The sequence below is a fragment of the Gigantopelta aegis genome, chromosome 10 (genome assembly GCF_016097555.1).
Source record: "Gigantopelta aegis isolate Gae_Host chromosome 10, Gae_host_genome, whole genome shotgun sequence".
Lineage (NCBI taxonomy): Eukaryota > Metazoa > Mollusca > Gastropoda > Neomphalida > Peltospiridae > Gigantopelta > Gigantopelta aegis.
This window is the reverse complement of record NC_054708.1, coordinates 38,171,655-38,181,226: the sequence shown is the minus strand read 5'-3', so window position 1 is coordinate 38,181,226 and position 9,572 is coordinate 38,171,655.

Here is a 9,572-nt window from a genome sequence, read left to right as displayed (position 1 = left end):
CGGGCAGATAAATTTAGTAAAACATCTTACTGCTCCCGGTCTTTTTATGATTTACAACATTAGTACTGGTTGATAGCTTTTAGAAAGCGATAATTTTTTATCCTTTCAAATTATTTGGAATGACAAATCGACGACGACAGCACATTGTTTAAATTGGGCAACATTCGTGAGAAATGCTATTGTACATATTTTAAAACGACATTGTTAGGCCTAGGTGTACAGGTTAATGGGTCGTTTTGCTCTAAATTGTTACTAGTTCATTATTTTTGCATTTACCATAGTTTAACACCCAATAGCCGATGCCTTTTTCGTGCTGGAGTGTCGTTGTAATCATTGGTCGTGTCGCCCCTAAAGTATTTTACATAAATAAAAAAATAAAATGTATAGTATACCAGAATATTGACATTAAATGTATTTATATGCGATTTTAAGAGTAACTTTGTGGACCGTTCAAGCACACAAGGACCCCCCTCGTGACACGTAGCCAATCGGCTTTATGGGAGGGTGCATGTAATTAAGAGGAACTAACTATAAACAATAAGGATAATTTATTTGCATAACACCCGCATATGGGAAGAGCAAAAACAACAACATAATATACATTTATCTACAGTAACAATAACATAAATATACATTAATTACACGAACAAATATCTGCATTGTCAAATACATATACTCTTTAAAAAAAGAAAAGAAACTTGATATTGGTAAAAAAAAAAAAAAATGCTATCGGATTATTTTTACAGAATTAAAGACATGGTAAAGACAATCAAGTAAGTGAGCGAATGCTGATGCAAAAACACCAGAAAACACGTCTGATTCGCATAAATGTAGCCATAGTCAACGTTTGTACTGAAATGCAAAAACGCAACCCTCACGTTCTGTTGGTGGGGCATAAAAGGCCATATCAGCAGTAATTCACAGAGACCGCATAACGACACTGTAGGTAATGCAATAATGCCAAGATGGACGTCAGCTCAACGCAATAATGCCATTGGGAGATTGTAAGGAGGGGTAACTCAACAAGCTGGCGTCTCCAGACAGACCATATCTGCTGTATGGGCACGATACAAACCACTCAAAGTGTTAATTACAGGCCAAGGTCAGGTCGTCCCAGAGTAACTACTGCCGCTCAAGATCGATACATCCGGGTGTGTCATCTTCGAAATCGAACCACAACAGCAACAACAACAGCGACACAAATCCCTGAACTACGCAGAATTTCTGACCAGACAGTTCGTAATCGGCTGAGGGAGGCAGGAATTTTCCCTAGAAGACCAGTGCAACGTAACGTTTTGACCCCATGTCACTTAGCGAAGCGTCTGCAGTGATGCCATGAGAGGGTGAGATGGACACGTGCCAGGTGGAGGACAGTTTTGTTCTGAGATGAGTCCCGTTTTTCCTGTTACGTGCTGAAGGACGCACATGTGTCTATAGACGTCGAGAGGAACGTTATGCTCCAAACTACGTGCAAGAAGTCAACCTTTTTGGTGGTGACAGTGTCATGGTGTAGGCAGGAATCCATCATGGTGATAGGACGGCTCTTGTGTATGTGGCAGTTGCACTGACGGGCATCAGCTATAGAGACGAGGTCCTACAGCATCACGTCATTCCGCACATGAACGTCAACAGTGGAATGTTTCAGCATGACAATGCCAGACCACATGTTGCACGTTTCAGTCAGGAGTTTCTGCAGCGTCACAACGTCCAGACATTACCTTGGCCTGCCCGTTCGCCGGATTTAAGCCCAATAAACATCTATGGGATGCACTGGATTAGCATATGCGCCGGAGGAATCCACCAACCCAGACACTTCCGCAACTTCTTACGGCACTGCAGCATGAGTGACATAACATTCCACAACGTGTCAGCAACGTTTGATTGCTTCCATGCGTCGCCATTGTCAAGCTGTCATCAGGGCTCGTGGTGGTCATAACCGATACTGACATTTTGCCCACCCCTATGTCACACATATTCCAGTGTACATGTTTCAGGTGGATTCCCAGATATACTGTTTCGGACATGTGCAGAGTAATCCCTTTCCCATGGCGTCTTGATCTTTGTTTGATTGTATCATGTCTACCAGGTGGGTTTTTTTAATTATTAAACTTTGAAAATCAATGTCAAGTTTCCTTTTTGGAAGAGTATATGTACTTTAAGCCTTATAAACCTAATACTAGTGATAGTAATATATTCAGGCGAAACACAGCGAAGATTGTCGGAAACTAAATCAGAAATCAGAGATTATACGTTTAGCACGTGTATCACACTTATTGCCATCCATCCACTGATGAAGATTTCCTGACCGAATCGTTCAGGTTAGGTCCGAAAGGATCCTTTCATTTCGGGTTATTACTTTTGAAAAGTTATTTGTCATTTTAAGCAATATTTAAAAAATAATTATAATTTAGCAATCACGTAATAATGAATGAATGAATGAATGTTTAACGACACTCCAGCACGAAAAATACATCGGCTATTGGATGTCAAACTATGGTAATGCAAACAAATAAGGTGATGATCAACATCAATATAAAAGTTCAAGATTTAAATAAAAAGAAGTGTAAAGAACTGTGCAAAAATACAAATATCACAGATAGATACTGACTTTTACTAAAAATTTCAATTTGTGCTGTATTAGCCGTTCTCAAAGAGAATGTTACACCCCTGCACCACAGTGAGGTTACAGCACGTGCAGGGGAAATCAATCACGTAATAAGTTTTAATGAATAATGGATTAAGTTGGAGAGTGGTTGCTATGGTGGCCATTTTTCAAAATGGCTACCATAGCAACCACAGAACAAATCTGCAATGTTCCTATATCTAAAAATAACTATTTTGGTATGTTCTTACTTTATGCTAATTTTTATCTTTTATCATCAAAGGCACAATTCATCTATAATGTTCACCAATCCGCTGCACTATTAATTCTAACATAATATTAAAAAACAAAAGATGGAACGTGTACGTCTGAGGGCACCGAGACAACATATGGTCAAATTTTCAAAACTGTGGGCCTGTACTGCCTTGTTCCCCCTTTATTAAGACAAGACAAACACGAAAGTATGTCATTATAAGACTGCAGTCTATGACCCCCAGTGACCACTCATAACAGGGAAAATATTTTCCGTATTTTCCCAACGAGAAATATTATGCAGTGTTGTGACGTACAATATTACTGGATGATTTGACGCTTACAAACCAATGACTTTGTCGGTACTAAATATAACATCATCGCGATTTGGCAAACACACAAAATGACGTCATGTACTTTAATGAGTTTGCGTTCACGACTGTTTTAATATTAAATTTATAACAAAATGTCATTTTAACGCAAATCATTATTTATATTTTTTATCAGAATAACGATAACTTTTGTTTTGAAAATTATCTGTGAACGTGATTAAAATGCAAAGTTATAGCAATACGAGAATGTACGAGGGTGTGTGGATTTATGAAGAATAATTCACGAAGCCCATTGGGACGAACTGATGGATTTTCATGGGTTTACGCTTCCGAGTGAATCAACCTCTGTATGCCATTGTTAAATTAATTCATGGGACATGGCCAGCAAGTCACGGTAAAGACATATTGATATGACTCGTGGTTAGGCCATCGGTCTACAGGCTGGTAGGTACTGGGTTCGGATCCCAGTCGAGGCATGGGATTTTTAATCCAGATACCAACTCCAAACCCTGAGTGAGTGCTCCGCAAGGCTCAATGGGTAGGTGTAAACCACTTGCACCGACCAGTGATCCATAACTGGTTCAACAAAGGCCATGGTTTGTGCTAGCCTGCCTGTGGGAAGCGCAAATAAAAGATCCCTTGCTGTTAATCGGAAAGAGTAGCCCATGTAGTGGCGACAGCGGGTTTCCTCTGAAAATCTGTGTGGTCCATAACCATATGTCTGACGCCATATAACTGTAAATAAAATGTTTTGAGTGCGTCTTTAAATAAAACCTTTTTTTTTTTTTTTTTTTTATTGATATGGCAGCCCTTAAGGTGGTAGGAGATCAACTTGATGGCAGTGGTTGGATAGATGCCCTTGTACAGGCTGAGAGCTGCCTCCGCAGTTACAACAAATTATTTCTTAAAAGCCACCCATGTAACACACACTCGTAACACACACACATGTAAAACACTCGTAAAGCTCATTAAGTCACAGCTTGTACCCTGCACATATTCCTGCAAAAGGCATATACATGGTACAGCAGCATACTCATAGAAGACGAGCATCTCATATCAATCAAAGAGTGGTGCAATATCGAGCTGAAGCAAGTCCCCAGTTTCAGTTTTGGTTTATGGTTCTTTAACTGGAAGTCAAAGTGTTGATATTTATCCGAGCAATTCAGGAGACAAAATTCCTTTTGTACATTAATGCCCTGACCAAGATTGTTCGATTCGTCTTTGCCTTAAATCATACAAATTATGCCAGATGGATTTCAGTCCATTTTAGAATTCCAGTCCATTTGAGAGATTTGGATACACTCAAAGAACGCCAGTCGAGTAGACAGCATGCCTTTTCCCTGATTAGGCCCAAAATAACGCTGCTGTAAAAGGTGATGGTGGAACTATAAGTCTAACAGAGAATCCGACAGCTCTTAGGCGTTGGATGGTATGTGAGCCAGAGATGGCTTGACCAAACGTTTGAGTCATCCATTGAGATGAACCAGAAGGCAGCAAATTCAGTAATCATGAACAGACCAAACACAGAAACAATTCCTCCGAGATGTCAAGTCGCTGACTAATATAATAGAAGCCTGAAGGGATCAATTTTGTAAAAGCAGTGATGATCTACTTAAACTAGATAGCCAAGACATTGCAGACCATGCAGCTGTTTATGCCATTCGCAATCTTGAGACGTTGGGATAGGATCAGTATGGAATATTTGTGAAAAAAACCCAGCTTATTTATTAGACAAAATCCATCCAAGAACCAATCAATAATTTCTACCGCTCTTCAAGCATCCTCCAGTTCGAAATAAATCCAAAGTACAACAGCAAATGTCTTCCCTAAAAAGACTGCTGTGTGTTCCATATTTTACGTTGCTTGTCAGGTACTGGTTGGTAACCTGGATGAGTTGTTTTAGCATGTGAATCAAGACTGGCCACCATTACTGTCACATATGGGAAAACTAAGACTTGGCACAGAGTCTGACCTTGTGGACTGTCTAGAGGATCCTGTAACATCAGATTGCAATTTTAACAAACATTCTGTTGAGGTAAGCATCTTTAATGGTGAAGCTGTAAATAACATGTTGAAACCTGAGACAGCCAATAATATCTCCGAAGGTCTTCGTCACATATCTTGCATCACAACTACAACAGGCTATGAGGAACGATGTCATCTGGGATGTTTACAACCTAACCAGTCTGAAGTCAAGCACTTGAACAATGCGAGGAAAAGGCATGTCGAGCCATTGAGTAAAAGTCCTGGAACTTGGCATGGATTCCTATAGCTTGATAAAAACAAGACTGAACTGTTTTTCTTCCTTGATAACAAATCAGTTCTGTTGGAAACGGAGTGTCAGGTAATCTGCACACAGAGCACTCGCCAAATTCGCAGATTTGGGGAATTTTAAAAACAATTGGCAAATTTTATTTTAATATTGCGAAATTATTCTTAGGTAATAATTGATATTATTTTGGAAAATATATAAGTTTCTACTATTTTTGAAGTTTGATAGATAATTTGGTGAAACTTCCTGTACACCCAGAGCTAGTCCTGGCACACATCTTCAAAATACCCTATACAAACAGCCAAGATGTGTCACCAGTATAGCCCCATGCACCCAAGAGGAAGCAGACACATGAATATTGCTTCGTGTAGCTGATGCTGTTAATGAAGAAAACACTGTTGTCTTGGTTCTATCCATAGCAACTGTTCAAAAGCTCAATATACCTGAACTCTGGGTGGCTTCTGGTACTGGAAAGAAATTTCGACACCTGGCTGCCCATGAGATATAGCATGTCTTGGATCCAGACAGATGCCTTTCATTGTCCATGTTCTACACGGTGTTTTCATTCGGTGGTAGGGACAAGAAAATAAGTTGGGTCGTCTGGAAAGTAGCAAATGAAGACATTTGTTTGTTTTGTTTAACGACACCACTGGAGCACATTAATTAATCATCAGCTATTGGATGACAAACATTTGATAACTCTGACTCGTGGTCATCAGAGGAAACCTGCTACATTTTTCCTAATACAGCAAGGGATCTTTTATATATACTTTTCCACAGAAAGGAAAGTACATACCACGGCCTTTGTCCAGTTGTGGTGCACAGGTTGGAACGAGAATAGCACCTTACCAACAATACCAAGCACCACAGAGGACTGGTTTGAAACATTAGAATGCTTTGTTTTATTGTTATATGACCACACCAGCATCCTATACCGTGTTAATGAGTACTCGGTCAAATACCTCCTAAAAAGGCAGCCCTTCTACAGCATGTAAAAAGGACAATATACCAGACATCACACTGTTGGGGTCAGATGCTAGTTTCTGCACTAGAACTCCCACCACCAAATGAATAGGGATGGTATCAAGGTCACAGGCAGCTGGGAAAAATTTGGACAACCTTGCCTAGGGCTTCCAATGCATGCAGAGAACTCATTAGATGCAGTTGTAGAAAAGGTTGTGGAGTGCACTGTAAGTGTTTTAAGTACACTACTCTCTTCCAATTTTGTGGACACATGAATGACAATGAACGACTGTACAAGTATGTATGGGGAGAACAAAAATAATGTTGTTTAGCTTATATTCTGGAACTGCCCCTGAAATTTGTATAAAATATCACCTCTACATAATGTACAATGGGCATATCTATAAATTAGTTCTGAAAAGAACACAAAATATGGTAAATTCTGACAACCGCATTGGATTATGTGGTAGCCATGGGACCATTTTGAAAAATGGCCACCACGGCTCCCAGATGACAAATCTGCAATGTCCATATATCTAATTTTTGTCTCTAATGTATGTCCTAGCACCATGCAAAGTTGCATGCTTTTATCATCAAAGGCACAATTTTATCACATATCCGCTGGACTATAAAGGGAAATGCCAATAACAAAAGTTTATTCATATTTGCATTATTACCAACAGCTATGTAGGGTTCTGTACACATTTGAAATGGATTATAACTAATATTGTGAGTAAAATGATGGAAATACATGGTGAAACGTTTTCAGGCCAGCTCATTTTCCCAAATATGTCCATCATTTTTGACAGAATGTGAAGGTTTGCTCCACATTTGGGGGGGGGGGGGGGGGGAGGAGGTAGCTAATCCTCCGTCTCGAACGCGAATGCTAATAATATACCGGTAACGAGTTTCAGCTACAAAGTGATGAAGTGTAAGCTATTCCTCGCTTATGTCCCTTTTCAAATCTGTGGGTAACCCATGTAAAAAGCGTGGTTTTGTAAACACGGGCAAAACACACACATGTGAAATATACCACAGGTGTATGTCTTGGTCAGGTTTTTCAGCGTTTTACGTAAACCAGTGTTAAACCTAGGTTTTGATATAACCTGTGTTTCGAAACCCAGACATATGAAATCGGCCCTCTATGTTTTGTTTCGGAATTGTAGATCCAATCTGAATATTGAGCTGAACTGAGAATTTCGACCTTTAATAGGGCGTCACGTTGGTAAACAGTCTTGAGCCATTCTAGGTTCTTCACATTTCCATAGAACATGCACTAGGTGATGGATCATTTTTGTTTTCTTTTCTTTGCCTGTCTTGTATTTTCTCTCTTCTTTGCGAGGGGAGTTTCACCCCTGTGAGAATAAGCCCCACACTATTAATGAACGATTTGATGAAACTGACGAAATGTTAACTCCAAAATAAAACAAACAGATATTGTAAGGTATTTTATTTCAGTAAGGGTGCCTGGCGAATATTTAATAATCATTTGTAGGAGACAAATCGTAACTCTATATGTCAATTCACTTTGTAAAAATACATTTTGTACTAAAAATATAACAACCGTTTATTTATGTTTAAAATATTAAAATCTTCCTCAAACGTTTTTCTAATTATGATGGGTTTTGCTTTTTCAATAAGAGTATCAGAGGTACTATTGACGATATGCAACCTTCGTTTCTTTTTTTTACAATTCAGATACCATTTCCAATTTATTTACAGAAGGTTACACATTCACTGTGCAGTACAGATAGTCCCTAATAAAATGTTGTTTTTGGTGCTATCATTCATTCCTACGCAGACGGGGAGCAGGAAGGTCGTATTTTGTGGCCTCTGATAATCTTGCTTCATCTAGGTAGTTTTTTTGTTTTGTTTTTGTTTTTTGTTTTTTGTTTTAAATATTTTATTGTCCCCAGGATATAAAATGGCGGTGTCAGGATTGGGGTGCCCTGAGCTCACTGTCTCACAATATTTTAAAAATTTCATATAGTATACACAGTTTTATATACATACATATAAATGGCAAAATATATACATACGAATAGATATAATCCACACACTTTATGTATATTATTGTTGTTGTTGATATTTTGTTTGTTTTTGGTTTGTTTGTTTTTTTGTTGTTGATCTTTTTTAAATTATTATTATCTGGGACCAAAAAGGAAAAAAAAGAAAAATGAAAAAATGTTGTGTACGGAATTAGTTTTGATAAAAGAAAGTATTATGAAAAGGTGTGTGAAGGAGTAGAAAGTGCGAAGAAGGTATTTTAGAAATAAATATATCTCAATATTTCATAGATTTAATAATTTGTTATGATGTTTGAAATACATTATACCACTGCTATTACCATTTTTAAATAAGATACATTTTTCAGTTTTCAACTTTTTTTTTAATTATAGTTTTTAAGGCAGAGAAGTTTAATTTTTATTTTTGTATTTTCATGGAATAAATATAATATTTTATGTTAATAATTAACCAGTTTATTGCATATGTATTTGGTGTTTTTTTAAGCAGACCCAAAATGGCAATATATTTATCTATAATTATGCACTCTCCTATAATAATGAATATCCAGTTTGTAATATCTTTCCAAAATTCTTTAACATAACAACAATCATAAAATAGATGTTCAATTGTCTCTGGTATACGATTACAAAAAGTACACTTATTTGACTTAATATAATGTATTGTATATAGAAATGTGTTAGTAACGAGAAATCTGTGTAGAATTTTATATTGAAACCAACGTAAAGTTGTATCTCTAACATATTTAAATGGTATATTGTAAAATATATTCGATTCTGCTGGTGAATAACAAAAACCTTTATTTTAGATTTTAATTGAGACTTTGGAATGGCTTTTGTGTAGCATAACTATTTATATATTTCTCTACCTCCCGATTTATATTTAAGAAGTTGTTTTAGCTTGTGGGGGTAAGTTGGTTTTGCGTTTGTAATTGACTCGTTTATTTCATCATTATATCCCTATGAAACATTTCACTGCATTAATTAAACCCTAGAAAGTTTGTTTTTATATTAAAGTTTGCTATAAAATCGCATAAATTTAGAAATCCTCCATCAGTATTATCTAAATCACTAATGAAACAAACTCCCTTTTCTGGATATTTTGTTTTCTATAAAAAATAGGCTTC